This window comes from Tamandua tetradactyla, chromosome 3, assembly GCF_023851605.1.
Source record: "Tamandua tetradactyla isolate mTamTet1 chromosome 3, mTamTet1.pri, whole genome shotgun sequence".
Taxonomy (NCBI): Eukaryota; Metazoa; Chordata; class Mammalia; order Pilosa; family Myrmecophagidae; genus Tamandua; species Tamandua tetradactyla.
This window is the reverse complement of record NC_135329.1, coordinates 89,942,591-89,950,178: the sequence shown is the minus strand read 5'-3', so window position 1 is coordinate 89,950,178 and position 7,588 is coordinate 89,942,591.

Genomic DNA, 7,588 nt, shown 5'->3' with positions numbered 1-7,588 from the left:
ATATGGTAGACAAAATAACAGTTTCCCAAAGATGTTCACAACTTAGTTCCTGGAACCTGGGAATATTTTATCATACATGGAATTTTAAGTTTGCAAATGTGTTTAAGTTATGGATCTTGAAATGGAGATATTTTCCTGGACACTCTGGGTGGACTCAAGATAAACACAAGGATCCTTATAAGAGGGAGGTTGGATGGTGTGGTATGTTGAAGCTGTTATGTACCCTAGAAAAGATCATGCTCTCTGAATCTGTTTCTGTGGGTGTAGATCTATGGCAGGTAAGACCTTCTGGATAGGTTATGTCAATCAAAAAGAAATAACCCACTCCTTCAATTAAATCTTTCTGGAGTCATTTATAAGAGGATAAAACACAAACAGAAGAGGAGAGAAGAAATTAAAAGAAGCTTATTGCCTAAAGTCCCATAGAAGCTAAGAGAAGACCTACAGAATCTCAGAGAGGAAGCCCCTGGAACCAAAAACTGACAATAAAGAAATCTGGAAGTGAAGAACCAGTGGACATTGGCTATATGCCTTCCCATGTGACAGAACTGTCCTAGATGCTAGCAGCCTGTCTTCAGAGTCCAGACATCATCCAATTGATGCCTTGAGTTGGAAAATTGAGTTTCCAAAAAATGAGTCCCCAGAAAATAGTGCCATATATGAAGATTTAACTGAACATAGAACCCGTCAGCCATTTCAGAACAAGTCAGGATTGGAAATGCAGCTATCCAAGAAGGATTTGTGAAAAGTCCTATAGTATGACAGTTGGAACCTTTGTGTGAGCATGCAAAACCAACAAACTTCTTTACAAGAGCTGAATGAACTGAACCACTTCCAGCATGGACTAAAGGGGATAGAAAAGGGACAAATTGAAGTAAAAATTGTTTCAAAGGCAGGACCATGTTTGCTGAAGTCTAGAACGAAGACACCTTGGACCAGCAGAGCAGACCCACAGATGTGGAGAGCGTAAATTGGCCTGGGACTTTGCACAGGGTGGGCCTTCTGCCCCATTGTTTAGGAAGAGTACTGCTGCCCCAGGCTTCAGGGAGGTTGGAGCATATTCCTTCAGATTGGTGAGAATCTGGCCACTGCCCCATTGTTCTAAGGGGGTTGAGACTGTGCTCCAGAGATTGGAGAGAGTCTGGCTGTCACTCTGATGCTTGAGGAGGGTAGAACCTAGAATCTAGATGCTGGCCTGATACTTTAAGAGGGCGGAGCTGAGAGCATGGCCATCTTCTTAATGTTTGGAGATGTTGGGCCCTCACTACAGTGTTTGGAAAGTGCAGGTTTGCTCTCTCTTTATAGATGACTTTCAGACCTTAAAATCTAATAGTGTGTATGCCTTGCAGGTTTTCAGAATGGTTTGGGACTTATGAAAAAGATAGGACCTTTTGATTAGGTTATTTCAACTGACCTCATTCAGGGTGGGCCTTGATCCTCTTACTGGAGTCATTTATAAAATGGTAAAGCACATACAGAAGAAGAGAGATGAAATTAAAAGAAACTCATAGAGAAAAGCCCTAGAGAAGTTAAGAGAGGACCCAGAGAAGCTCGGAGGAAGCCACTGAAACAAAAAGCAATGAAACTCAGGAATGAAGACTCAGCAGATGCCAGCCATGTGCCTTCCCATGTGATAGACATGTCCCAGATGCCATCAGCCTGTCTTCAGAGCCCAGGCATCATCCTGTTAATGCTGTGATTTGTATATGTTCACAGCCCAAGAACTGTAAACTCTAAGTTAATAAGCCTCCATTGTAAAAGCCAACCCCCTTCTTGTATATTGCATTTATGGCAGTTTTAGCAAACCGAAACAAAGGGCAAGAGTCAAAGAAAGCGATGTGATACCATTAATAGCTTTGATGTTTGTGTAATATGCTGGATAAAAGCAAGGAATATAATACTGTTATTACATTCCTTACCCTCCAAAAGGAATATAATGCTGTTATTACATTGATTTTAGTTTAATGAAAACCATTTTGGACCTCTGACCTCCCAAATTGTGAGATAATAAATTTGTTCAGAGATAAATACTTTTTTGTTAATTTGTTACAGCAGAAGTAGAAAATTAAATAACATAGATTTCACATATCTGTACTAGAATGTTACTCTAGTCTATTACCAAATAGATCCTCCCAGCTGCCTTCTTTTGCTTACCCCATAAACTTCCACCCCAACACTGAAAAATCTGACTCCCATAATTTATAGTTCATTTACTTAATTATTCAATTCCATTCTATATATGTATATATTTCAGAATTGTTAACCTATACCTTCATGGGAAACAGCATTATCTAGTAGAGTACAATGATTTTATTTCTTTTTTTACTTTAGTATTTCAGACTCTACTAATTTCCAAAGTTACTTAGTCTATCATCTTCTGCAAGATTGTTCCATTCATTTGGATTCCCTGACTGTCTAAATTTTTTGTTTGATTTGTATGTGTACATGCATGTGTTAAGGTTCACTCTATGTGCTACAAAGTTGTATGGTTTTGACAAATGCCTAGTTTTATGTATCCATCATTATGGTATAATAGAGAAGAATTTCATTAACTTAATCAATCCTCCATGTTTCAATTATTAAAGACTTAAACCAAACTTAAACTACCACTGATAGGCCTTAAATACCATTTTTAGATTGGCTTCTTTCATTTTGCAATACGCATTTAAGATTTATTGATTTTTTTTTTTGCAAATGGACAGTTAATGTATTGTTGTAGTGATACCACAGTTTGTTAATCCATTCACCAATTGAAGGAGATATTGATTTGATGTTTGGGAAAATTATGAGAATGACTGTTACAAGAGGAAGAATATAAAATGTAACTTTTGCTCCTAATATCACTTCAGAAAAAATCATAAGCGCTGTGACATTTGATCATATCAAGATATTTTTTTCTGACTGTGTAAGAGTTATTAATTCCAACTTGCATCTTGGGATGTCAGCATTACTGACTTCTGAGATCCTTCTGATTTGTGGAGTATCTTAAAATATTTCATGCAAAATTAAATCATTCAAGCTTAATTCTTTGCTAAGCAGTCATGGATGATAAAGATGTAAATGATGGAAAATGTCCCCAGTCTTACCATTCTCCATTATTTTCCTTATAAAATGTGATTCTCTCCATCAGCTTGTGTCTTTATTTCACACCTTTGTAAACAATTTTATAAAATTTCTAGGGCATGAAAAACTTAAAGCATAGCTTTATTTCAACCTAAAAGAAAAGTGCAATTCTAGTTGCTTTCTTCCAAGAATTAGCGATTTATGAAGAATGGCTTAGGTCAAAATACTTCAGTGTTTTGCATTTGCTCAACACAAAAATCTAGTGCAACACTTGAGGTTGGGTGTTCTCAAGCATGGAGACCTTCATTTTGGATTCTGGGTTGGTTGGTTGGTTTTTTTATTTTTATTTTTCCTGTTCTTAATAATGCTCAAAACTTTTACTCTATTTCCAAGAAAATGGCATTAAGCTTTTTTTTATACCTGACAGAGCTGTAGAATTAATGGTACTTTTAGGCATTTTATACCAGACAGGTTTTTGCTTAACACTTTTGCTTTTTTTTTTTTTTCTTTGCAAAATGTAAGGGCTTTTTACACCTACCTCATTTCTAGGCAAAGAGAATAGCAATCTTACTCTTAGGGAAAGAAGTATCTGTGAATAAATATATTTTCAGGAGTTCTGAGAGAGACATGAAGTAAGTCTACTCTAATAGCCTCCTTTGATACCTGAACTACTTAGTTGAAACTTTTTTGTAGATCAATATGTTAAGGAGTCTTTTACTAAAATAAAAAGCTGTATCTCCTTAGAAAGTCATAATAGAATATCTCAATGAAGATTAGCAGTGCTGGGAAGTTAGGGACAGACCTGGCTTTCCCAGCCCTCATCTAAGCCTAACCCCTCTGTTTGTATTATGTGCAAATGTTTCAAGATGTTTATATTCTACAGCCTGGGGGAGATACTAGGTCTAAAGGAAGGCCTGATCATACCTTAAACTGGGAATCCATGAAGAAGCAGTTACAGCCATTTATCAAGGTGGGAACCCCAAGAGTCGCACTGGCTTATATAAATACCCAGCTTTTGGGTAGCGCAAATTTATCTCTCCTCTCCCAGGTGAAGGAGGGCCTGCAGAGCTGCCACCCACTCACCGTGACCTGGACAGTTGTCCTCCCTAGGAGAGTAGCCACAATGGGATCCTAGTTCCTCAAGATGTGAACTTAGGCTGTTGATAGATCTTTCTTCATTTTTAAATGTAAGCATTTAGAGCTATAAATTTCCACATGAATAACTACCTTTGCTGTAAACTACACATTTCGGTAGTTTGTGTTTTAATTTTCAATCTCTCTAGAAATTTTCAGATTTCCCTCTTGATTTCTTATTTGATAAGATGGTTGTTTAAGAGTGTATTGTTTAATTTTCACTCTGTGAATTTTTCAATTTTCCTTTTATTATTGCTTTTGAGCTTTATTTCATTGTAATCAAAGAAGAAGCTTTAATAATTGCAACCTGTTTAGTTTTTTGTAGATGGTTTCATGACTAGCATTTGGTTTATCCTGGATAATGATCCATATGGACTTGAGAAGAATTGTATTCTGCTATTGTTTGGTACTGTGTTCTATGTCTGCTGGGTCTAGTTATTTTCCATTATTGTCCAAGTCTTTTTTTCTCTTATTGATATTCTAACCAAATATTCTATCCATTATTTGAAGTGGTGTGTTGAAGTATCCAGCTATTATTTTAAACTAATTATTTCTCCCTTCAATTTTTGTCAAAGAATGATTCCTGTATTTGTGACTCTCTTATTAGATGGCACATATGTTTAAAATTGTTATATCTTTTGATGAGTTGATCCTTTTATTTCAGTTGATCCTTTTATTAATATATAGTATCCCCCTTTTTATTTTTGTAGTTTTCAACCTGCTGCCTATTTTGTCTGATAAATTACAGCTACTGCAGCTATCTTTTGGTTACTATTTGCATTTCATATTTATAGACACATTTGTATTTTGGGCTTAGAGTGAGTTTCTTGTAAAGATCATATAGTTAGATCATGCTTTTATATCCATTCTGATTATATTTGGCTCTTTGATTACAGAGTTTAAACTATTTACATTCACATTAATTACTGACAAGGCAGAATTTACTTGAGTCATTTGATTATTTGTATTTTTTACACATTTTTGCTTTGGTTCCTCCATTGCTGCCTGGTTTTGCATATTGTTGAACTTTATAGTGAAACAGCTTGATTTTCTCCTCATCTCCATTTTCTGTATGTAGATTTAAGTATTTTATATGTGGTTGACTTGGTATTTACATTGAACATCATAAATCTGTAACACTACAGTTTGAATTGATACTGACAACTTCACTAGCATATACAATCTCTTTCCAATACTCCTCCATATCTTTACCTCATTTTATTCTTGTCAAAATTGCATCTTTATTATCACCAATAACTGTAGAATTATAGTCACATTTATGTATTTGTATTTTAGATCATGTGATAAATAAAAAGTAGAGTTGCAAACCTAGAATGCCATAATGCTGGCATTTATATTTACCCATTTATTTACCTGTGTCATGGATCTTTATTTCTTTATATGTCTTCAAGTTATTGTCTTGTACTTTCCTTTCACCCTGAAGAACTCATTTTAGCATTTCCTGTTACAATTGCTCTATTGCTGCTCTTTCAGCTTCTTTTTATCTAGGAATGCATTGATTTCTTCATCTTTGAATGAGAATTTTGCCAGACATAGAATTCTTGATTGATTTTTTTCTTTCAGTTTTAAATAAGTCATTTCACTGCTTTGCAGCCTGCACAGTTTCAGATGCTATTGAGGACCTCTTGTTCATAGAGTTGCTTCTCTCACTGTTTTTTGGATGTTCTCTTTGTTTTTGGCATTTGACAGTTTGATTATAATGTGTCTTGGTGTGGATCTCTTCGAGTTCATCCTATTTGGAGTTTGTTAGGGTTCTTCAATGTGTATATTTATGTATTTCATCAAAAATGAGAAGTTTCAGCCATTATTTCTTTATGTATTCTTTCTGTTCACTTTTTTTTCTTCTTTCTTTCTGAACACTCATATTTCATTTATTTTTGTACTTCAGGGTTTCCACAGATCCCTTAGACTCAGTTCATTTTTTTCATTCAGTTTTACTCTTTCTGCTCATTGAGGTGAATACTTTCAATTATCCTATCTTCAGGTTTGCTGGTGTTTTCTTCTGTCTATTCAAATATCCTGTTGAATCTCTCTGGTTAATTTTTTTTATTTCTGTTATTTTGCTTTTCATCTCTAATTTTGATTTGGTTCTTATTTAGAATTTCTAGTTTCTTCTTTTTTGTTCATGTCATGTATTTTTTCCTGGTATCCTATAGTTCTTTAATGATGATTTCTCTGACTCTATGAACTTAGGAGAATTGACTTACATTCTTGCTTGGGATTCCTCAAGGATAGTTTTTGTCAATTTGGTTTGTTCCTTTGGACAGTGATCTATTTTTTATTCCTTTTTTATAGCAGTTTTATTGTAATATATTCACATACCATATAATCTATCCAAAGTGCACAACCCATGACTTTCACTATATTCAAAGTTGTTTATCACCACAGTCAATTTTAGACCATTTTCATTACTCCAAATACCCCTTATACTCCTTTATCACTTATACCCCATTATTATTGACACTTAGCATAGGTGTGGTACCTTTGTTATAGCTGTGAAAGAACATTAAAATATTACTGTCAGTTATAGTAATTGTTTTCATTAGGTGTATTTTTCCAGTATACCACCCTATTGTTAGTACTTTGTAATAGTGATGTGCATTTGTCTTAGTTCATGAAAGAACATTCTTATTAAACCTAGTCATTGTGAACAAGAAAGTTCACAATATTATATAGTCCCATGTTTTATCTTCTAGCTTTCCTTCTAGTGATATACACAACCCTAACTTTCTTCTTTAAACCAGAGTCACACACATAACCCTGCACTGTTAATGATACTCACAATATTTTACTAATATCTTCTGTCAATTGCCAAACAACAACAATCACAAAAATTAAAAATTCTGCACAAATCGTCATCTCTCTATTCTCCACCTCATTTTTTTAATTTTTTTGTATGCCTTGTGATTTTTTTTTGTTGAAAAATGTACATTTGAATGTTTTGATACATCAACTCTGGAAGCCACATTCTTACTCTTCCTCTGATTTTGTTTTTTCATTTTTTGGGGGTGGAGTGGGATTGTTGATTGGTTCAATTATTGAAGTCTGTTGTGTGGTTTGACTTTCCTTCAAGGCTTAGTCCAATTTATACTGAATCTATAGACCAGCCTTCAGTGTATAGTTTAGCTTTCTTCTGAGGTTGCATCTTATTGGAGGCATGAACAGTAACTTAAAATAATTCCACTCTTTGTATATGCATGAATGATCCTCAGGTGTCTTGTTTTCCTTCAAAAACGAAAGAAGACAAAATAACTTTCTCTGCAGCAGCTTCTCCTCTGAAACTTTAGTTGCTTTATTTTATGCATCAACTGCTTTTTGCCCCAGGCAACTACGGTTCACTGAGCTTTGTGCCACCTTTTCATACCACTCC